Source organism: Miniopterus natalensis, chromosome 12 (genome assembly GCF_054644295.1).
Source record: "Miniopterus natalensis isolate mMinNat1 chromosome 12, mMinNat1.hap1, whole genome shotgun sequence".
Lineage (NCBI taxonomy): Eukaryota > Metazoa > Chordata > Mammalia > Chiroptera > Miniopteridae > Miniopterus > Miniopterus natalensis.
Window position 1 is genome coordinate 63485110 of NC_142092.1, and position 24438 is coordinate 63509547.

A 24438-nucleotide genomic window follows, 5' to 3' on the forward strand; every position below is an offset into this window, starting at 1 on the left:
AGGAGCCTCTTCTAAAGATACACAAATGAAGCTAGTCATCTCTTACGTATGTTATTGAAATATATTTCTATGATAGTTGACACTTAGCAGTAGTCTTGATTGTTTGCTCTGCTGGCCTGTTTCCTGCCTTGGAGGCCGGCCTGGTCACGTTTGGCTTTGTCTTCCTGGTGCCTGGCTAAGGCAATTGTAGTAGCCCCTAATCAATGACTGGAACACTGCAAGGGTGTGGGGGTTGGGTTTGGGATGTTCCCAGAAAAAGCTGTGTCTACCACCCATATTTTCCAGCATGCTCTCTTATCTCATTTAAAACACGCATAACTGTGAATGTATATTGATTCTGTAGTTCGCGTAAACGTAGTCTATGACATGGTTCATATGCTATTCTAGTATTTCATTCCCTAGCCCGGGAGATCAGCCCGGTAGAGCTTGGAAAGCCTAGAGGCATGGAGGCATTCGCTACCGGTTGGAAGACACAGCCCTGTGCTACTGAAATGTGCTTTGGCTAAACCACAGAATTAAAAATTTCCAAAACAACTAACATTGGAATAAGCCAAATGGTTCAAAGGTTCAAACGGGCTATTTTATGACATGACTGTTTATGGGCTTTCTTGCTGTCTGGGACGGTCACTGCAGAGAATCCTGGAATCCCAGAACCAGGGCAATCATAGGAACAATCTTATTCCACTTTTTTTCAGATGGGGAAGCTGGAGCCTGCAGCAATAAGCATCACAAGTGTGGAGAGGATATCCTTCAGTATTTAAAACAGGTGGCTAATCGACACTTCCATTATTAGTAGTTAACAAAAAGGAATTCAAGGATCTCTGACTTAGCTCTACGGAACAAAGCATAACTTCCATATTCAAGTGTGGCAGTGATTTTTATACCAGCGGTGTTATAACCTAATAGGGTATAAAACATAATTTAAACATCAGCTCACAGTGCTCCCGGGCATTGACGTGCGATGGTAATAATTATAGAGCCCAGTGTTGTAACCTGAATGCTTCCCAAGTGTATTCCTTTAGCGGACTTACATTACTTCTCCGAACCTCAGTCTCTCCGTCTGTGAAAAGGGTCAGACGGCACTTGCGCCTATTGTACATGCTGGTTGCGAGGATGTCATGAAATAATGTCCAGAATGCACCTTGCACAGCACCTAATACACACCTAACGAAGGAGGGCCCAGCTACAGGTTCCGTGATGCCTCATGTCCCTCCACTGTCACAAAACTGCCTTGTGCTGTGACAAGCTCAAGCGTGGGTGCCATGCCCTCCCTTCTTCCCCACCCCTCAAATGACTGTGTGTGCCCTGAGGGTACTGGATGCATGCAAACCACCAAGCCCACGGTGACTCAGAGCTTGGCAGCGATCCACAGCAGGCTGGGGAGCAAAGGCGCAGCTTACTCAAAGATTAAGTTGTTACTGGAGGGGAACAGGAGTTTGCCACCCCAAAATGTGTCTCTTTGGCATGAGGAATACTTTTAGGCTGATTATTTTTAAGAAACGAAAGACTCAGGCAGGGCTTTTGAGCCTGGCCCTTAAGTGCCTAAAAGAATGTAAAGGACCTGGTGCAGGACAAGCGCTATCAGCAGAGATAGCTCCAAAGAACATGGGGGCGGGGTTGAAGACCGAAGTCCTCTCTGAGCCCCATTGTCTCTGCTGGCCCAGCAAATATTTGTCTTTTCATCTCCAGGTGAATTGCTGTCCTCCCTTTCGCAGCCCCACTCCTGCCCTTCTCTTTAGGCCCTAATGGCACTTAAGCCCCACTGCCCAACCATCTGCTGGATGCATATTCCTACGGAGCCTCCATCCATACAAAATTAAATTTTATTTTCTCCTGTTAATCCATCACACGTCAATTTAATTCTTAAACCCTGCAGGAAAAAACACAAGATTTTTTCCCCCCCTTGTGGATACCTTTCAGCACTGAGAATAAATCTGAGAACTTTCCCCAGGGAGATGCCTCTTAGAAGACAGGACCCAGCACAGGGCACAAAACAGTGTCAAAAAGCTGCTCCCTGTAGGGCACTGGGGCTGGGACAATGTCACCTCCAGGCAGCTGGGAGGGCCGGCTCCCATAGAAGAGGGACTGATCTGGGCTCAGGGCACTGTCTCCACCTGCTGAGAACTAATCCTGGGTGATGTCCCTGCTGGCCCAGAGAAACCCAAAACTCCCCAGGCTTTATCTCTTCTTTCCAGGAACGCATTTGCTTTCTCAGAGGTGCCACTGAGCAGCTGCTGCCCAGAGCGGGGGCAGCGGGTCACGTTTCCAGCGCGCGGAGGTGCAGAGCCAGACCCGGCTCCCTCTCCCTCCCCCTCTCCCTCCCCGGCTTCTGTCTCACAGTTAGAAAATCCGTGTGGGGAGCAATGCAAAAGTCACACATCACTAACAGCTGCTCTGAGCCTGGGGCAGGAGGGGGGGAGCGGGAATTCCTACTTTCGCCGTAAATTGTATGCAAATGGGCTCTTTTCCTGGCAGGCGCAGGCAGCCAGAGCGCCTTTCGTGAGCTAACCCCGCGCCTCCGCTGGGAGGGCTGTTCCTTTAATTCGCCAACCGAGAAAGTGGGAAAGGATGTCTGGAGGCGAGGCGTCCCATTACAGGGGAAGGCGCTCCCTATATAAGGCGGCCAAAGCTGGCTGCACCGGCCACAGCCTGCCCCTGCCCCGCGCTCTCCCGCGCAGCGCCCCTCCTCGGAACAAAGGCGGCGCGCGGCGGCCCCTCCGGCCTCGGTCCTCGGAGCGGCTTCGCTCGGGAGCCAGGTCTTCCCCGGCTCGGGAAAGGTAAGCCCGTCCCGCCCCGCCACCCAAGGTCGCTCTGACGCCCCCGCGCCTTCCCGGTCCCAGGTGAGCTGCGTTTTCGTAATTACCGAACTTTGGCTTTACCCGCGCCGCTGGCAAGATGGGGTGTTCGCTGTGATCGGGGTGCACCTGGGCTCTCGGCTGTGCGCTCCCTTCCAGTCTTGAAGGCGTTTGTCTGTGCGCCCCAGGTCTGTGAAGTCACGCATGGAAGGAACTTTATAAAAGTTTTATCTGTGCGCCCTGGGAGGAGAAACGAGAGCGTCCGCTCACCTCCCCGCCCGCGGCTTCACCTGCGGCTGGGTGTGCGGGTCCGGGAGGCTGAGGCTGCGAGCGGCAGTTTGCTGGGCCTTGCCCTGGGGTCGGATGCGGGGAGATGGATGGAGGATTGTGCAGGGAACAACAAAAATTTACATCCGAACAGCCCTTACCTTGCAGTTGTCAGTTTTGTGTCATCCCCTCAATCCACAACATCCACCCGGTGGTCAGAATGGAAAGTGATGAGGGCTGGGGACAGGAGCCTTGAGGTGACACCTAGGGCCAGGCGAACAGCCGCAGGCTATGAGACCAGAGCGCTGGACACCAGCTTCTGTTCTGAAGGGCAGGGGACTCCCCTCGGACGCTTCCTGATTCACTGATCCTTCAGCCGGGACATGGGCATGTTTGGGGTGCTGAGAGCCAGCAGTATCTCATATCTTTCTAGAATTCTCTCTCCTTCCTCACCTCTCATCACAGAAAACCCTGAGAAACGGATTCTCCCTGGGGCAGGGGCGGAGTGCTCTGTCTCCCCTGGCTGACTGTGGAAAAAACACAGGGGTTCCTCCCTCTCATTGGTGTTGTAGGGGATTAAGAGCTCAGGTTTTGAAGCTGGGGATCCTTTTAGTATCCCCACCACCACCACCACCACCACCACCACCACCACCACCACCACACATGTGATCCTGATGAAAATACATAACCTCTTTGAGCCTCAGTTTCCACTTCTCTAAAATGGGCACAATAACTTCTGTTGTCGTTATGAAGGGAAAAGGAGTGATTGCTCGGTAACTGGGAAGTTTGGATAATCATTGGCATTGCCAAAAACTGCTATCACCTTGGAAGTTCAAAGAGGCCAACCTCGGATTGCTGCTTGTGCGTTGCCCCTCACCCACCTGTCCCCACCCCCTGTTACTTTATGTCGCCAGGTCTGAGTTGTCTCACTAGGCTGGCAGGTCGGAATCTCGGCTGCATTTTACAAGCAGGAGGTTGTGCTGGCACAGATTGGGAGACAAGGGAGCCGCCTGGGGCTGGAAGTGCCGAGTTCTGGTTCCAGAATGCGCCAGGCTTTGAGTTTGGGCATTTGCAGATTCTAAAGCTGTCAGTTATAAAGTACGATGCTGCTGGGGGACTCTTTGGGAATGCTTTCCATCCAGAGGGGAAGCAGGACAGAGCCCCACTTGAAGAATGAATACTTCTTTCTCAGGTTTTTGTGGACTTTTCCCCCTTTTTTATGGAGCTTTCCCATATGTGCTTTAGAAATAAGACCTGCTGCCCACCGCAGCCAGCTTTCCGCCTGTCCTGCAATGTGACAAGCTCAGCTCAGGACTGGGAAGAGGTCTGTCTAGTGCTGAGGAAACCCGTGGAAAGCTTGCTGGCATAGCATCCGAGCCCTTTGCAGTAGATGTAGTGAGTGTGCTTGACCCTGTGAGCTGCAGGGAGGTGACGGTGTTTGGGGAAGAAAAGGGTGCACAATATGAATATTCTCAGATTTGCTTGAACAGTGTGAATTGGATAAAGATTGAAAGGAGTGCTGCTAAACTGAACCGTTGTTAAAGATTTTTTATGCTTTGTTTGAAAAACCTAGTCTCCCTATCTCATCTCCCACTAGCTGTCTCCCCAACCCCCAAGAAGTTACTGGCCTTTCAGCCCTCAGATTTCTCATCCATATAAAGAGGGTGACAGTCTTCATCTCACAGAGGCTTTGTGACACTCAGATGAGATAATATATGGCAAATTCCTGGCACAGTACCTGGCACATAGTAAGAGCTCAATAAATGGAGGCTTTCTTTGGTTTTATTGCTTACAAGGACTTGCCCAAGACTAGTTAATGTTCTAAGACAGTGCTTTTCAAACATTTTTAACAGTGGAAATATTCATTAAATGAAACTGAAGACAAAACACCAATGTATGGTGGGTAAATGCGGGGCTGATTGGGCTGAAATGGGGGTGGAGGGTCCAAAACTCACCTTATTGCTCTCAGCCTCTGGGACATTTCCACGGAATCTTGGACACAGAAAACACAGTTAAAAGGCATGAAGCCAGGTGGTGTGCACTTAGGCTGCAAATCTGCACTTTGACAAGGATCTGTGCCTCTCTGAGTCCCCACCTCTAATGGAGGTCAGAGCAATTTCCTAAGTAGTACAGTACACAAGAATATATGTGGGAAGTTTAAAATGCTAAATGAAGGATTTTTTTTTTACTTTATTTTTATTGTTGATACAATTACAGATGTCCCCATCTCACCCCCCACTTTGCCCACCTCCACCCAGGCCCTCTGGCCATCACCACACAGTTGTCTGTGTCCATGGGCTACTCGTATATATTCTTTGGCTAATCCCTTCACCTTCTTTCATCCAGTCCTCTCCTCCCCCCTCCTCCCTGACAGCTGTCAGCCTGTTCCATGCATCCATGCCTCTGGACCTATTTTGTTCTCAACATAATAAAGGCCATATATGACAAACCCACAGCTAATATCATACTCAATGGTCAAAAGCTAATAGTGTTTCCCTTAAGATCAGGAACAAGACAGGGGTGTCCACTTCCACCACTCTCATTCAACATAGTACTGGAAGTCCTAGCCACAGCGATCAGACAGGAAGAAGGATGATTGTTTTAATTAATTTAACGATAGCAGTAGCCAAAACATGGAGAGCCTACTCTCTAACCTAGAGGCCCTTTGCATACATCATCTCACTAAACAGCCACGAGTCTCTGAGAAATGGACCACACCTATTAGACAAAGACATGGCTTGAAAGGCAAGGAGAAAGAGGATTTCCTTGAGTTCTAGGATTCAGAGGGATGGAGCCAGTGTTCAGACCCATGTCCCCGTGACCCCCAAATCAGAAGCACATTCTGCCACATACCTGCTGAGTGCTGCTGCTTCTTGAGCTACCTTTAGAAGGAATAAACTTCCTCCCTGACTAAGTCTGCCCCTCCAGCCAGACTGTGGCCACCCATAAATACAGCGGTAGCCTGATCGTATAACCAGAATGGAATTTGGAAAGGGAATTCAAGCTGACAGAGTGAAAAACACGTCCCTCTTAATCCTACCCTTTCTAATCCTCAAATTAAAAAAATTCAGAACTCCTATTCTCTCCTCCCCTGGATTTCTATAGAGACACACCCATGCTCCTTGATTTCTATAGACACACACCCATGCTTTCTTTTCTTTTTTTAACCCTCACCCGAAGATATGTTTTTATTGATTTTTAAAGAGAGAGGGAGAGAGAGAGAGACGGAAACATCAATGTGAGAAACATCAATCGTCTCCCGTAGGTGCCCTGACCAGGGATCGAACCTGCAACTTTTTGGTGCATAGGACATTGCTCCAACCCACTGAGCCACCCGGCCAGGGCACACCCATGCTTTCTCATAGGGAAAACTACCCAGCCGGCTTCAAGAACAAGTCCCTCCACACTTAAGTCATGTCCATCTGAAAAGCAGAAAGTAGGTAACACACATTTAGTTGACTCTCGATGCACAATCCTTAGTGATGGTAAAACACACACACTGCAAACAGTTGCTGTTGAGGGTTGTCCATGGCACGTGTGACAGAGGGCTTGCCTGTGGTTTCTCGTCACTCACACTCTAGCCCGGCAAGTTATGAATGACTAGCTCCACTTTATGGCCAAAAAAATTCGAGGCTCAAGGAAGTTGAGTGACTCATCTGAGGGTTTCCATAAGCGAGGAGTGGCATTGGCTTTGAACCCAAACCTTCTGACTAAAGCCTCCCGTTCTTTCCACTCTGCTGCCTTGTGTCCTGAAGTCAGGCAGGGCCCCGGGCTTACCCCTCCCAGAACCTTAAACAATGTCTCGGCGACTGGCCAAGACCAAGACGGTAGAGGAGCCCCCGCAGGCATCGCTGTCTATTGATTTTACGGAATAGCCCGGCATATATCCTGTATCATTTTTCGTGGTGCTCAGAAAAGGTCAACCATGGTGGGGCCCTTCTCTGCCTGGAAACAGAAAAGGTCAAATTTCAGCCTCCGAGAGAGGGGTGAATGACATGAGAGGTAGCGATGGGGTCATGACTGCTGACACTCGTAGCAGAAAGGTGGGCACGCACGCTGCCCTGCACGACAGGCGGCAGCTCTGAGCACCTGTACCTGCGCCCCCTAGGCAAGCAGGTGAACTGGGCACCTGGTTTAAAAGGGCTAAGGGGAGAGCAGGGCAAACTGGGTGCAGCCTTGGGGCCGCGAACCCCGGGACCATCAGGAAAGGGTCTAGGCTCTGAGCCACCAACTCCCTTGGATCCTCAGAGGTGAGGGCCGTGGTTCAGCCGCTTCGCACTTTGAGACAATTACAGGGAATCCCCTTGAGTCTAATCCCAGGCCAGAGTGGACACCTCCAACATGTGGGAAACATCAGATGAAGCCCCCTTTCCAAGGGGGAGAACCTCCTCGAACTCCAGGCAATAATTCCTCCCGAGACAGAAACAGCAGTGGCCTCCCCGTGAGAAGAATCTGCGCTCCTACCTGCCTGTAGCCCTGTTGCGCCCTCAGCCCAGAAACCCTCTGCTTCCTTCCTCCGTGTCCCGTGCTTCCAGCCTCTCCCTGGCTTTGGCCTCGGCCTAGCTCCACACTGGGGCTCTCTTTGACCCCCCCATCACTGAGTAAAAGGAAAGCGCTCATGTCAAAACTAGATCGGGAACGGAAAGCCCCTTCTGAGTGTACTTTTAGCCTATTTGTTAATGGGAATGATAAAAGGTTATTCCATGCCAAGTTAGCTCAGATTTTTGAAATGTCCTGAAATTCGCAGGTGCTTCATTATGCAGCCGTAGTAACTCAAATAACTTTGGTTGGCCCCTTAACCCCTCCAAACGCCCTGTGTCAAGAGCCAGAGATGTTTCGTAAGCTCGGAGTAGACAGCTTTGTTTCCGAACGATCTGCTGATCAACTCTTACCCTGGAGGAGGTGAGTTGGCTGCTGCTAACTTCTACATGAACGTGTCCAAAATGTTCTTCTGAGGAGGGGCCCCGGGGGTGATCGTAACAGCTAATATTTACTGAGAACTCTACAGGCATTATGCCATTTAATCAAGCCATTGTTTCCAGCAAGTATAGTTGCCAGCTCCCCAGTTCAAACATGGGGAACCTGAGGCTGTGAGAGTTTAAGTAGCTTCCCCAGCATCACACAGACAGTCATGGCTGGAGCCAGAGCTCGGAGCCAGTTTCAAATCCCGAGCAAGTGTTTATGATCAGCATGGTGAGCAAGTCGTGCTCAGCGCCATAATTTATCTTCTGACACCGGCGAGGGCTAGACAGCAAAGCTCAGAATGAGACAGAAGCTCCCTTCCAGACCCTAGTGTTCTCTTCGGGAAGGTCGTCACCGTTGCCATTTCCAACTGGCTCCTTCTGGTTTCACTTCCTGTAGAAACTGAGTAAATAGCCTATGATTTCTGGTGTAATATGTTTGCTCTACTGAGCTCTGAGCTGCAGGAGCTTGAAGGCTGATCCACACCTCATCCCTCCTATCCTGAGACCCGGAGCATGGATGCACGTAATCAGACACGGCCCGAGGAGAGCCGTGTGTGCCCCGCAGGCTGCTGACACCCCCGCATCCTGGTTCCCACAGAGCTCCCTGCTTCGCCCACCGACCCCAGGCATCGTAAGAGACACACCACGGCCTGGACCAGAGGGCTAGAGCAACGGTGGGCTGCCTGCCAGCCAGGGACCCTCGGGAACACTGCATCCAGTGTGGGTAGCAAGATACAAAACAGCAGGGACAGCATTTGTCAGAAAGCCTGTGAGCACCTGCAGACAAGGGAGCCATGAGTTCCCCCCAGGGAAGAGACAGGCTGTGAGAGGGGCACCTACAGAGCTTTGATGCGACAGAGCGGCCGCCTGGGAGGGCTCAGGGCTCGGATGGGCTCCTGTCGGGCAGGTACACCTTGAGTGCCTCCCCCAAGGGACGTGGCCTGCTCTCTGAGGTCCTTATGCCCTGGGCCCTGGGATGGACACACAGAGGTAGCTCAATACAGAGATGTCAAAGGACAGTGATCTAATTTATAGGTAGGTTGTTGTTTTTTTAAAAACAAAAAAATCTCCCTAAAACACTTAGAATATTGAAACCAACAATGCTCATCAATAATCTCTAAGCCAGGGAGGGGCTTGGTGACTTGGTTTAAAAGGCTGGGGCTCCTCTCAACCTTATTTCACCTAGAACACCTCTACTTGTATCTGTTTTGTACACTGAGCTTCCTCATGAAATGTCATTTAATGAAAGAGTTCTGTGACCAAATAAAAAGGTTTTGTAATTAGTGGCCTAGTTTCATTCCCTTCATTTTAAAGATAGTGAATCTGAGACCTGCAGAAAGAAAAAGCCTTTCTAAGATTTCACGCCAGTTGGCAACAGGATCAGGACTGAGTCGTAGGTCCTTTGCCTCTTGCTCTGGGGAGCCAGAGACCACATAAAAGGTGTCAGAGTTAATGCATTGTTTAAAAAGGAAAAATTAACAGAGTCGTATTCTTTGAATAGCTTTGGCACATATGAAGCCCAGGAGTCCTCTGTATTAGTTATCTATTGCTGTTAACAAATTACCACGAAATGTGGTGCCTTTGAACAATGCACATTTATTGTGCCACAGTTTCTGTAGGTCAGGATTCCAAGCCCCGCTTAGATGGATCTTCTACCTCATGGTCTCTCACTAAACTACAATCACAGGATCGGGGCCTTATCTGAAGGTTCATCTGAGGAATGGTTAGCTTCCAAGCTCACTCATGTGGCTGTTGGCTGGATTCAGCCCCTTCAGGGCTGTTGGACTGGGGACCTCAGCTCCTTGCTGGCTGTTGGCATGAAGCCGCCCTCACATCCCTCAACATGAGCCTCTCCAACATTGACATTTGCTTCATCAAAGCCAGCAAGAGAGTGAGAGAGCCTGCAAGCAAGACGGACATCATAATCTTGTGTAGGCTAATAGTGCAAGTGACATCCCATCACCTTAGCCGTATTATATTTGTCACAGCGAGCCAGTAGACCATCCCACACTCAAGGAGAGAGAATTACACAGGACGGGAAAAGCAGGAGGCAGCGCCATTGGGAACCATCTTAGAGTGCCTGCCCATGCTTTCAGCACTCCAGTGTCACCAATTTCTGACAACTTCTTATCAACGACAAATCATCCAACCCACCTGTACCTCTGTTGATGAGCAATCAGTAATATGGCAGCTACTAAGGAAGACTGTGTCTTATTTAAGCCTCCTACCCATTTGCAAGGTGAAGGCAGATGTTTTGCATTAAATGTTATAGTTCACTGGGGACCCATGGGTCCTCTTAAACATCACCTCAGGACACAATCTTCTAAGGCAAGGACTTCAAATGTATTCCATTCAAAGGCATGACATTCGAAGTGAGCAAAACAAACTGATCCATTGCCCTTCTCCCCAACCTATTCCTCTCTTATCAGCTATAATAAAGACTAAAATCTAAGGTTAACTCCATCTCCCTTTCCACTTTTTTTTACTACTCTACCATACACCAAATCTTGTGGACTCTTCTGCCTTGACTAGTGAATCTCTGCCCCCCATCCCCTCCATCACCCCAGTTCAGACTGTGGCATCTCACAGATGGACCACTGCAGCAGTTTCCCTATTGGCCCGCATCCCACCAGCCTTAGGTTGTGGGAGTCACATCCTTCCTAAGCCTAAAGATTGGCAAGTGGTTCTCTTCTGGCCACAGGAACAATTCACCTTCCCGGCCTGGTGTTCAGTGTTTTCCATGACCTGGCTCCTGGTCTCCAAACAGACCTGTGCTTGCGCTATGGTTCATGCTCTCCCTGCCAACCGACCATGTCATGCCATGCGTGCCCTCCCAACCGCTGCTCCCTCTTTCCTAAAATGCCCTTCCCTTTGTTCTTCACCTACTCACAACCTCCTTTCAAAATTCAGTTCAGGAACCACCTTCTCCAGGTAGATGAGGTGACCCTTTACTGTCACCCCATTCCGCCCCGTGTTTTTCCCTGTCATTACCATGTTGCTCTGGAATTGCCTGTCCGCTCATAAGTCAACTCCTCCTGCCAATGACATTCTTCAAATGAGAACCTGTATTCATTTGATCTGAAATCGAGCACAACTGGAATAAAATTAATTTTCAATGACAGAGAGCGGTACTCGCTGTTCCCCAGACTTGGACCTCCCCTTGCTCAGCAGACTTCATTCAGAAAGCCCAGACCTCGAAGTTGTTTTCATACTCTGCCCCCCTAGGCTCTCAACCATGCAGAGTGATGTCATCGTATGTGACAGGGGGAAGCCAGCACAGTCTGGGGACAGGAAACCATCCCAGGGCACAGACTTCAAGGAATGCCCTTGCTTTCAGAGGCCGCCCCCAGAATCACAGCATGCGCTGCCTGGGATTTGGAAAAACCAGTACCAAGGACAGAGGAGGCCCGCCCTTCTGGGGATTTGAGGCTGAGTCACAGAGAGGAAAATCTGGAGGTTCTAACAAGGGTCAGCCTAGACTAGTGGGAGGAAGGCAAGGGCTAAAGGGAGGAGACAAAGAGATATCTATCTTAGGACACAGAGAAATCCACAGCCCAGGGGAAGGATTGAATAACTAACAGTATGGCTTTAGCAGTAGAAAGTTCTGGGTTCAAGAGCTTGATATCTGCTTGTTACATGATCTTGGCCAAGTTACCTAACCTCTCTAAGTCTCAGTTTTCGCATCTGTATTGAAAGGGAAATGGGAGCACCCATTCATAAGGTCATTGTGGGGATTCAGCGGCATGGCGCAAGCACATGGCTGAGCACAGACACCGGCTCTCAGTAGGAACGTTTGGTTGTGCGCGTTGCTGTGACCTCTGGTTGAAATGGTTCCTGGTAATAAAACGCCATTAGACAAGCACTTCCCAAAAGTGTGTCCTGTGGAAAGCATTCTCATGAGATGCACCTTAAAAAATGTCTTACGGCCAAGAGAGTTTGAGGAATACTTGACATTGGGCCCTGTCCTTGGAAATTCATAGTTCATAAGCCCATTTAATACACAGTTCTAAGGGCTGGAGGTACCGTGGAAAACAAGATCTGTAAGGTCCTCTTACTCGTGGAGCCTGCACTCTGGTGGAAGAGCGTAGACAATGAAAAGAAATAAAATTCATGGTACAATTCCAGGTAGATGTTTGCTAAGAAGGAATATAAAATAGGATAAGGGAGTAGGCAATGGCTGGTGGTGTGAGGGGTCTTTTTTTTTTTTTTATTGCTGAGAGTGTTGTCCTCTTGTTGACAGGGTGGGCCATGGAGGTGACATTCCAGCAGAGCCCTGAATGAAATGAGGAAATGAGCTCTGTAGGTAGCGGCTGGGAGTTAGGATTTTATTCTGAGTAGGATTTTATTCTGAGTGTGCTTGGAAGCCAATGGGAGATTTGGGGTAGAAGAATGCGGGACCCGAGAAATCCAGGAGCAGCTAATCTATTCAGCTTTGTTTAACCCAGCATCCCCCCAATTTTTTTACCTTTTCCCACAGGACATCTAGCTAAAAACATCTTAGAATATAGTCTGGTAAATTCTGCACAGGAGCACAGGGCTTTGTGGATTTTATTTTATTTTATTTTAAATATATCTTTATTGATTTCAGGGAGAGGAAAGGAGAGGGAGAGAGAGAGAGAGAAACATCAATGATGAGAGAGTCATTGATCAAGCCCACAACCCGGGCATGTGCCCTGACCGGGAATCGAACTCCGATCGCCTGGATCCTAGGTCGACGCTCAACCGCTGAGCCATGCCCGGCCGGGTGCTTTGTGGATTTTAAAGGACTGTACAGGCCTCCCTCATCTAGGCCTACAGTAATAAGCCAAACAAACCACTTGGGCCAAAACAGGCATGCCCAGAGCAGGAAAACCAGCTCTAGGGGTAGAGACAAGCAGGATGTCACTCTAATTAACAACTCCTTTTGGCTAGGATGATCAGTGAGCACAGCCAGGCTTCAGCAGACTCTGGAACCCCAGCTCAGGCCAAAAGAAACTTGCCAACATCTTCCTAGAAGCTAATAAGCATTTGCAAACAGAACACCTTGGCTCGAGCACCCTCCAAAGGGGATGCGTATAAAACTCGAGCTCCCGGCGGAGGCTCTGGGAGGAAGCCGGAGGTCAAATATCTCAGTGCTTCCTCGTGGACGGCCTCAGATCTAAGGAATGGAAGGAGAAGGGATCGCTGGGGCTCTGATTCCTCACTTTATCGAGCAGTGCTGATTTGTTTGCCCCTTATATGAAGTTGCTTGATCAATCAACCCAGTGTAGTAGTTAAAAGACCAAACACTGGCTCTGCCTCTTAGGCCAGTTGCTGAAGCTCTCTGAGTATCGATTCAACTTCCAAACAGGCATAGTAATACCTGTCTCTCCAGGTTGCCATGACAAATGACAAGATAAATGACTGCATGTATAACAAAATCATCTGGCGTAGGCTTGGCACAAAACAGGGATATAGCAGGCTCCCAACATAATGTTAGTTTCCTTCCTGTCCAGCTCAATCTATATTTGGTTTTTTATAATACTATTGTCATTTATTAACTAACTGCTATGTTCCAGCAAGGGTCACCATATATTGAGTAGTGGCCTAGTTTTCTAAATAAAGTTTTATTGGAACACAACCTTGCTCATTCATTTATGTCACATCAGTGGCTACTTTCTTTACAGTAGGAAAACTGAATTATGGAAGAGACCCTGACTGAAAGCCTAACATATACAATCTGGCCACTTAAAAAAAGTTGACTGACTCTTGTCAGTCAGTGTGCTAAGTTTACATACATAACTCTCAATCACCAGAACCTAGCAAGTTGGGTATTATTATACTGATAGATATAAAGAGATTGAATTAGAAATACTCATCTAGTAAGCCTCCCTCCAAAAACATATGCCAAACTCTATACCTGCAGGAAGCATTGAAAAATGTTAGAAGAGTTACTCATTTCTGTGATTCATCCTGCTTTGCCCCTCACTATGTTTAGTGGGATCTTATTTTTTTGTTTGTTTATTTTTTCATGTAAATCCATTCTTTCAAAAATAAAAGTTGTAATGTCTAGACCCTCTGAAACGATATCAGCCCTTGACTAATTTCTTGGAAGCCCTTTTGTTTTGTTTTGTTTAGTTTGCAGATAGTACATAGCATGAGGCCTGAGTTTCCAGAAAGGAGAGATGTTTAAGTTCCCCTGTCTGCTACTTCTCACTTTATCTTTCTCTCACTCCCTTTCTCTCCAGGGCAGACTCAAGGAGGGTTAGCTATTTCCAGGGGCTTTAAGGATTTGTCCGAGACATAGATGTTATAGCACACTTGGCTTTGTGCCTCCCCTCAAGTTAAACACGTAAATAAAATAGTCATGTACACCCCGACTCCCCAACACCATTCTTCCAGGAGGTCCCATTTGAGGAATCCAACAACTCCACTTCCATCAGTGATGTTGAATTTCCCTCTGATATTTATTGCATAAATATTAGTTCTTTAAACTCAACAATGAATCTTGCTTCATAAAGTTGGTGTCCCATCTAAAAGGCATTTGTGAAGTGTCAGGCATAGGATAAATGTTAAACTGTTTGCCTCAACCTTCGTTTAAATTGCTAGAGAGAAAATTGATGTAAAGGCAAATATTCCTTTACAAACACTAAGAGAATTGTGGTACTTAGAGCCAGAGTTTGCCATCAGGGCTCTTGGTTAAGTAGCAGCAGGGGTGCGACCCAGAAAGGGGTGCCAGCAGCCAGAACTGTCTGAGCAGATGGTCCATGGGCTGCAGAGTGTGGCCCAAGAGAAAATGAAAGCACATTCTAGGAAAGGGGTTCTCAACAACCACGCCTATGGTCCAAGTGGAGCACGAGCTAAGAGGTTAGGCTCAAAGGCAGAAGCCGGTCAGTCACAAGGCAACAGGATGCAAACCACCGACACCGGTGTAAATCACCCAGGCTCAGAACCTGCTCTAACCTCACGCCTGGGTGGGAGGAAGATAGTAAGGCCACTGGTTCATTGACATGATAGACACCTCATCTGGTCTTTTTTTAGTTTTATGTATGAAGAAAGATGAATAAAATAAATTAAAGCTGAAAAAAAAAAAAAATTGCTAGAGAGCCTCCATCCTGAAGTTTCACACTTAGCCACAGACCACTCGCAGGCATCTCGTTACTGCTGCCTAATATACAGAGTGGGGCAAAAGTAGGCTTATGGTTTCAAGATGCAAAACACAGTTTGTTCTTGTATCATTATTTATTAATTATTGTATTATTTTCCCTGCAAACAACTGTAAACCCACTTTTGCCCCACCCTGTATAAGGAAAGGAAAAAAGAAAGTGTCTAGGAGTTATTCCCCATTCTGTGCTGTCAAACCTACTCCTGTGACTTGCTTTACACACAAAATAGCCAAGGAAGTTTGGGAAACACGCTACAAACTCTCCCCTTCTTGGAGATTTCCAATGAACACAAACACGTAAACCCTGGAAAACCCAAAAGCTGTGTAATTTGTTTGGTTTCAAAGAGCATTTGGTTCCAAATAGCATTTGCCAAGAATGTTTAATTAGAAGTATTTTCCCCTTGCATTAATACCTGTCAGCATCTTGTGGGTTACACTTTAGAAAATACTGCTTAAGCAGCTAAATTGAATCAAAGTCAAGGGCTAGAAATATCTCTATATTTCAGGCTCATGGGCAACTCCTCCTGCACTCTCTGTAAGTCATAAATGTCTTTCATGGCTAATATTTATTCTGGATGCTGACCACTGGGTCCTTTTGAAGTTAGTCTTAACTTAGTCACATAAAAACCACTCTTGGACATCATAAAAGAAGGACAGCAGAGCTGATGGGTAGGAATGGGCTCTCTGACTCATGAATCAGTCCACCAGAAGTAAATTCCTGCTCCCCCTTTCCAGATGCATGACCTTGAGCTGTGAGCTTCAGTTCCCTCATCTGTAAACCGAGAAAAATAAAGGCCGCTACCTTAGAGGTCTGGGAGAGGGTTCAAGGAGATAATCCACATGAGGCAGGTAAAGCAGTTCCCAGCCCAGGTGTGTTCAGTCGATGTTAAATGTTACTGTAGCATGCAAATGCCCCCACTTGGAGAAAGAGAAAGTAGGTGATGCCACAATGTCTGCCTTGCCCGGGATCACACAAATAAATTACTGGAATAGTCTTAGTTTTCCCTGGAAGTCCAGTTTCCTGCTAGAGGCATATTTTCATTTCAGGAGTCAGCGTTTATCAAAATGCATCAAACTTTATTGAATTTGATTCATATGGGCTTTTATAGTTGGCAGTGGCTCCCTCCAGCTCCCTCTGACACAGGCCCCCATCAAGCAGCATTCCATTCATTGGAATATCAGCACGTTGGGTTGCAAAGGCTGCCAAAGCTATCTGGTTTCACTATGCCAAGTATTTGGCACACATAGCAACACTCTCCCGTTCTGTACCCATGGTAGACATTGCTAATCCATCACAGCTTTTTTTCCCCTAGAGTTCAAACATGGCCATAGAATCCTTCTCAGTGCAGCTCCGGGAGCCATATCAACTAACCGAAGTTGGCACACAAACTACAACTGAATTGCCGTCCCAACCCAATTCAATCTCCTCACTGATACATGAACCTCGATGTTGTGGATCTTCTTCCTAGGGGAGGCCAAGGGAAAGGGAGAGAAAAGGGGGGTAGATACTAACATTCAGTTAGCACTTAGCATTAATACTCCAGGCTTTTCTAACTCCATTGTCCCACTCACTGTCCCCAAGGGCCCTGGAGAGCTCTCTATACTACAGGTGAAGAGGCCATAGTTCAGAAAAGTCATAGGACTTCGTCCAAGGCTCCCAAGCAGGTGATTAGAATTGGACCTCAGGTCTTCCTGATCATGAAAGCTATGTTCTCTCTCCCATCACAGTCCCTCTGTAAGGCTTTTTTAAGTCTTTTCAAGGCCACATCTTTGGCATTGAGTGACTGATAACAGCTTCACAAAGGCCACCGTGTCACAGAGCCATTTTCAGAAAATCTCTAGTTTAGTTATGTGTCCATTTGTCCTACCTAGATAAATCTCTTTTAATTTTTTAACCATGGCCGAAGAGCTCAGAACCCACTTTCCAATACTTCTGAAAGAGTCAACTAGAGTTCTTAAAATTATGGATGAAGACCACAGGAGAGGAGGCCATTTTTCCATTGGGAAATGAATTCAGATCTATTTTTGAACAATTTTCCAGAATTTGTCAGGAACCTATATTGTTGCCACTTGGTCAGACCACTTTTTGTTTTTATTTTCTGTCTAGGCAAGAAAGAGAAGAGGAAAAGCAAGTGCTCTGCAGAATTTTTATTTCAAAAATTGAAACCAGACCATACTAAGGCAGTCTGTGGTCTGCATGTATCAATGGATCTAGTCATATTTCATCTGAGCTTTCCTTAGGTATACTAAACCACAACTATGAACCTCCGTGTTGTGTCTGGGTGGAAATGTTTTATGGATTAAGATTTGTGGGCTTAATTTGGTTGGTAATGAAAATTCTGTTTGGGGGATGGGAGAGGGGAAGCCACAAAGCAACACCAATGTTTAAGTCAAACAACTAAAGGAAGAAACACAGAATTTGAGGGGTTTTGTAATTAGTATTGGCCATTTGACTTAAGTCTAAAATAAAAAACAAGCCCTGGCTGGTGTGGCTTAGTCGGTTGGAGTATCGTTCTATACACTGAAAGGTTGCAGGTTCAGTTCCTGATCAGGGCACATACCCAGGTTGTGGGTTGGGTTCGATCCCCTAAAATCAATGAAAACATGTCTTCAGGTGAGGATTTAAAAAAGAATGAAATAAAAGCCAAAATTAAGTTTGGCAGAAATATTGCTGAATTACAATGGACCATGGGTAACTAGCACCAAAGGGATGCTAGAACTGGAGCCACACATACTTGCTCGTTTTACTGGAGAGTGCCTGTGACTTGCCCAAGGTCACCTGAGTGATTGTCAGAACCATGGATCAGAATTCAAAAACCGTGGGGAATTTTACTAGAATCTTATGGGAAGGAGCCTGGTGTGTGTCTTGTCTACTTTCATAAACCCCGTGTTTAGAGTGGTGCTGGCACATAGCATGCGGTCACCAAATAGCTGATGGAATAAAAATGAACTGATTCTGAGAGAGTAGCTACGATGAATTCCTTGGTGTATCTTGCTATAGAAGAGATCACAGAACTAATTATATTAAGGCCATCGGGAAAATAATAGCATGTGTTTGTTTGTTTACTAATTTCACAAATATGAGCACCTGCTGTACATGAGTTAAGAAATATATTCAGCTTTATTTTATTTGTTATCAATATATTGTGCATTTACTATGTTCTAGACACAGTGCTTGGTGTTGGGTATTAAGAGGTGAATGACTCAGATACAGCTCCTGCCTTCATGGAGTTTATAGTCTACAGATATTCTAACTGTATACACTCTAACTATGTAAGGACTAACGGTACACGCACAGACTGCTTATAGTCTGACATAAACACAAGGTAGACTCTGCCTCTTGCTCTAAGAGGAAGATACACACCCATAATAAAGCCACCCAAATCATTTTTAGAATGACCTGTGATGGAAATAAGAGATAAAGTACTCAGAGAATTCAGAAGAGGGAAAAAGTTACCCGAAAAAACTTCTAACAGTAGATTTTTTTGAGATTTATCTTGAAGGACAGATAGATTTGTCCACTCAGAGATAGTAAAGGGCTTTCTAGCAGCCTTCGAGGCATCTAGAATCTTCTCCCAATGATAACTGAGATGGAGCAGAATCTCCAAGGTGCCGGTCAGTGTGCTTTCTCTCTATAGCACCCACAGGATACAGACTCCACGAGGCCCTAAGTCCAGGGCGTTGAGAGTATTCTCTTTTGAACCAGGTATTTGGAGGTTCTATAGACAGAGCTGGGCTCTGGCCTTGAACCATGGCTCCTCTCCTTGGCCCTCCAGCACTAAAGGCTACATCACATGGTGGATCAGAGCACTTATTTTAGACTCAGAAGGACCAGCATTCAAATCCCAACCCTGCTTTTTCATAGACATCAGAATTTGCACAAACCACTTAATTATTCTATGCCTCTGTTTTCTCATCTAATATAATTACTTCTGTGATCTCTTCTATAGCAAAATGAAAATAAAGATACCGCCTCATACCATTTTGTGAGAAGTTGAAATTGGAGATTTAAAGCGCTTAGCACAGTCTCCGGTCATTCAGACCAGCGCTGCGCCTGAAACTTGCGTGTGTGATCTTCTAGTTTCTGAGATTTCCAGAGTCAGAGAGCAGTCCCAGCACCCAGCACACTGTGTAGCACAGAGTAAGCAAACAGCAAGTAGCTCTTAAAAGAATCTTCGCATTTTTACTCTCTTTGCTGGCTCGGGAGCAGGCACCATACTCTCAGTCTACAGTGACCCTTAAGAACATCACAGCCCGGCCAGCGTGGCTCAGAGGTTGAGCGTCAGCCTAGGATCCAGGAGATGGCGGTTCGATTCCCGGTCAGGGCACAGGCCCGGGTTGCGGGCTCCATCCCCAGTGGGGGGCATGCAGGAGGCAGCCGATCAATGACTCTCATCATTGATGTTTCCATCTCTCTCTCCCTCTCCCTTCCTCTCTCTGAAATCATTAAAGATTTTTTTTTAATTTTTTTTAAAAAAGAACACCACAAATATAAAATCCACACTATGTGGATTTAAAATCAATTCCATTTTGTGATCTTTCAGGAAGAAACTGTAAACTTTACAATCACAGGGGACATGCCTCTCTTCCTTGTTGTTGGGTCCCTTGTACTTCACACGGGGCTTGGCACATGGTAGGTATTTAATAAATATGTACCAAAGAGACAGATAGATTGAATGGATGGAGGGATGAATGACAGATGGAAAAATGAAGAAACGCTACAGGACCAAGAAATCTGGAAATCTCTTAACACAGATGTTCTCTGAAATCCCATTGCTTGTTTCTCTCTGGAGACCATTAAATCGACCCCAGACTAAGAATTACCAGAAGCCTTTCATATGCACTCAGTTTTGAAGCTCTCCCAGTGACCTGGGGAAAGAGATAAACCCCCATCAAATGTCCTGATCTAGAGGCAGGATCTGTGGGTTTAATGTCAGCTTTACCACTACTTAGCTGGTGGCCCTGTCTGGGTGTTTCAGTTCTGTCCTTTTCCTTCATGTCATGTACCCTGTCTACTGACCTGGATGTGGCTGCCTGGAGTGATGTATCATAACGATTCTGAAGTGGGCGACCTCCACAGAAATACATTGATATTGATTAGAAATCTCTGCCACGCGCACGGAAGCACGTGGGGGCACAGAGGCCCTGCCCCCGGAGTCAGTGATCGTCTGCAGTTGCGCCTAAGCCCTGCTCAAGTCTGATTTTGATTCTCTAATCTGATGTCTGTCCCTGTCTGTGGAAAGTGCTGAAAACCTGAGCCAAATGTTTCCCGTCAGGAGCAATGTCTTGGAAGATTAACCATAGCAGCCTGTTCTGGAGAAAGCCTGGCTGAGCAGCGCCGACAGCCAGCCCAGGAGCAGCTCTGCTTCTTGGCCAGGGTACTAACCTCCCAGAACAGAGCTCCACCCAAGCTCATGGGCTTGATTTTCATGCTACTGAATTAGAATAGACAGGCTAGGAGGGAACCAGGACCATGGCCACAGCCTCCTCTGTCTCCCAAGGATTTCAGAGTATCCCTGGTCTTTAGGGCCTCCCAGGAATTCCCTTCTGCATTCCTCATCGTTCAGAGACTAGTCTTCACTAACTGCCTTCTCCAAACAAAAGGCACAACTCCTCACACAGTAACAACACACACCAATTACTAAAATCTCCCTTGGGTTAGGCACCGTCCTAAGTATTTCCATGAATAATCCCATTTCATCTCATTTTCTCTCACTTGCATTTGAAAGAAAGAAAATTGAGGCTCAGAGAGGCAGTGTTACATATCTAAGGTCATAGCCTCTAGACTGAGCCATATGAACTTGCCTCTATCCAATCACTTGCCGTTTACCTACAAAAAAGGCAATTCCATGTGGTTCAAACCAATAGCAAATGCAGAACCAGGATCTGATAGTGTTTGACTGACTCCAGAGCAGATACTCTCGAACACTGCACAGAATGGCCGTGGGCACTGGTCCACTGTAGCACCTCTCATTCTCCCCTGCAAATGCCTGTTCACACGTCTGTCTCCTTTGCTGGACTCACTGAGAGCAAGTCCACCTCCCAGCCTGGTCTTAGCACTCCTTCAACTCACCTCTGTTGAATGCAAGAACAAATGATTTTTATAACACATTCACTCTCAGGCCTCTGGGAAGCTTGCTGGCTCCACCAGCATCCTAACTGGGCACCAGTTAAGCCACCATGTTATCTAAGTGGATAAATGCTTTTCAGTGCTGGGATTCAAACACCTAGGGCTTGGAAGGGTTTGGCTCTGGCAATCAGAGTTCTCTCGATTCTTTTAAGACAGGTTGTGCTGGACTCCGTCGACTATAAAGATCAGATGTCCTTGGGAAAAAAATCCACACTGAAGGCTGTTTCCTGGCTCTTCTCTCTTCCCCACACCTTCCAAGAAGGAATTTATGAATGTTGGGAAGGACAGCGAGTGAGGAATTTCTAGAACCTTTTAGAACGCCCGTCTAAGCAACTCCGTGCTTAACTGACTGTGCACACACACACACACATTCTCTTGGTGTGAGCTGTCTCGTGCGTTGCCAAAATGATGTGGAAAGAAATTCATCTGAATTACTGAACAGTGAGAACCTCCTTGTTCCCCCAAACCTCAGATAGTTCACGTATGTGCCTAAATCAACAAGATAAATATACTCTTTGAGCTACTAAAAATGAAATGACCAGTAACTAATTCTGAATTATGATTCTAGCCTGTTGGAAGTTTTATCTTTATCTAAAAATGAAATTGTTTATTCTCCAGCTGTGACTAAGGAAAAATCCAAAGGTTGTTGATTCCTTCAACTAGCAATGGTCTTTGTCCTGTGGTGAGGTGCCTAAAAATAACGCTTAGTTTATTTCATGCTGACTCCAAAGGTTAGCTACCAAAAGAGCTCTTCTGGGGGGTTCCAGGGGGAGGAAAATTTGATAACAAGCCAAGAGGCATCTTCAAGTATAATTATTAACCAAAAAGCCCCTGGGACATGATTGCCATGATATGGACCATGGTTTCCCTGCAAAATGAAGTAACTTAGAGCAATGTTCGGAATAAAAATCTATAATGACAACATCTGGAGAATTGCCCTACATCAGTAGCGTGTAACACTAAAGAATGAAACAAGAACTAATTTTCATCTCTCATCAGTAATGAAGTCCTAATACTTTAACACCCCCAACCCCACTCCAGAAAAAAAATGCCTTTAAGACCATTGTTTTTATACCGTTTTTATGTTTTGTAGGGAGTAAGCACCATAAATGTGCCAGGTATTTGGAGACCAAGGGACTAAATACAGAAGCCTGTGTTTTTTCAACAGATGACACTGTGAGCAATTAGGCACGTAGCCTTAGAGAGAGACACTGCTCACGGGGCTCAGTACCAGCTCCTCACACGGACTCTTTGTGTCCTCTGCACTGTGGTTCTCCTGACTCTTGTGCCCTCTTCTTTCCATGCCCTAGATGTAGTTTGCACCCCTGTAGCAGTCCATGATGTTGCCCAGCCTTTGCCTGTGGTAGGCAGCCGCAGAGAGGAGTTGTTACTCTCATCACCTTCCTCCCGTGCATTCCAGCTCCATCGCCTTTCCTCGTGCTGTTCCCTCTCTCTAGACTTCTGCAGGCTTCAAATTATGCCCCCTACTGCAGTTGTATCCATCTGGGTTCTAGACACTCACCCGTCCTTCAGGTCCATCTCTTTCAAGGTGTCTTAAGCACCTCAAAATAATGTACCCTCCCTCCACTTTGAGCTTTAATAGGCTTAAGGTTGGTCAATCCCTTTTGCTACCTATCATATTGTTATTGTAGTCATGATGCATCTCCCTGATTCTTCCGTCCTTTCTATATGCAGAGTTTCCTTTCTGATCTATTGTCTGATTGACCAATGTTATTATTATTGCTTCCATTGTCATTGGCTACCATATAATGAGCACCTACTGTGTGTCAGGCACTGTGTTAGTAGCTTCTCATTTTATCCCATCCTCTCACAAAACTATGAACTAGACATATGTACAACCATATATGAGATGAGGCAAGTGGAAGCAGCAGCTAGTAAGTGGAAGAGCGGGATTCTAACACAGGTCTCTTTCTCTCCAGAGACCAGGCTGTTTCTCCCACATCCAGCTGCTCATCAACAGCATTGTGTAGACTTCTAAAGGAAATGGACTGAGTTCCGTTAAAAACTCTGGAGCAAAGTAGTGCAGGGTCAACAGAAGGAGCATCGTGAGTTATCTCTTACAAGCTCTGTGAGCTCCCAAGAGAAGGGTGAGGCAGAGCAGGACAAGATGATAGGTGTGGCCACAGTGGCTTCTGGAACAGCTTATTTGGGGTTTGATTTGAGGGGAAGCATCTCCTGTAAAACTTAAGGCTTTAAGGTATACAGAGAGAGAAAGGAGAAAATGTCCTATTCCAAGGGCAGGATGTGGAAGAAAGATACTGACCTGGGGCCAGGTGGATGTTCCTTCAGATTTGAGGACATTAGCCATAAAGACCAGTCCTCACCTGTACCTGGATATGTTTGAACACCCAAGGTATGGAAATGACAGCTCACATATAAATTTGCTTGTGTTAGGGTGAGTTACTGAAAAGAACTCCCTGGTTTCCTGGCACCTCTATCTGAGGTACTCACCCATTTTCATTAGACAGGAGACTTAATAATATCATAACTTTCTTATAGACTCTCTTTGACCTCTCTGAGCCTCAGTTTCCTCATTTGTACCAGGGGCTTAATATCACCAAGCAACCCTCTAAACCATTATTGCTCAATAGAACTTCCTAGCCCATCCCAATATGCCAAGGTTGTGAGTTCAATCCCAGGTCAGGGCACATACAAGAATCAACCAACGAGTGTATCAGTAAGTGGAACAGCAAATCAGTGTTCCTCTCTTCCTCTCTCTCACTCTAAAATCAAGAAATAAAAGTTAAAAAATATAGAGCTTGCAGCAATGATGGAAATGTCCTTTATCTGCATTGTCTGCTATTATAGACACTAGCCATGTCACTATTAAGCACTTGAAATGTGGGTAGTACAACTGAGGATGGAATTTTTAATTGTACCTAACTTTAACTCATTATAATTTTAATAACCACTTGTGGCTATCTGCTAACCATATTGGACAGCACAGCTCTAGGCCAATGAATTCAAAGTTTCTACCTCTTCTGAAACCTCTCTCATGGGGAAATTTTTATGGTAATTTTTTCTCTACAGGTCCATTACTTTTGAGTTGTTAACAGGAAAGGAGACACCTAAAGAGTTTCACAGAAACAATGCGCAGTAGTTCATTTGGCTCTAAAAATTTCTTTTGATAAAGACAGA

The 24438-nt window shown here is 46.4% G+C and overlaps 1 protein-coding gene across 5 annotated transcripts in view; it reads left to right on the plus strand.

The window, feature by feature from the left end:
* Nucleotides 1-2685: 2685 nt before the first annotated feature.
* Nucleotides 2686-24438, plus strand: part of TNC (tenascin C) — an 81843-nt gene continuing 60090 nt past the window's right edge. For 2 of the 5 annotated variants that reach the window (XM_087822860.1, XM_087822864.1), the window contains exon 1: nucleotides 21223-21760. The gene's annotated coding sequence lies outside the window, so the exon portion shown is untranslated. Of the gene's footprint in view, nucleotides 2841-16956; nucleotides 17391-21222; nucleotides 21761-24438 lie in introns of those variants that run through there. The other 3 variants (XM_087822862.1, XM_087822863.1, XM_087822861.1) reach the window with 3 other exon arrangements.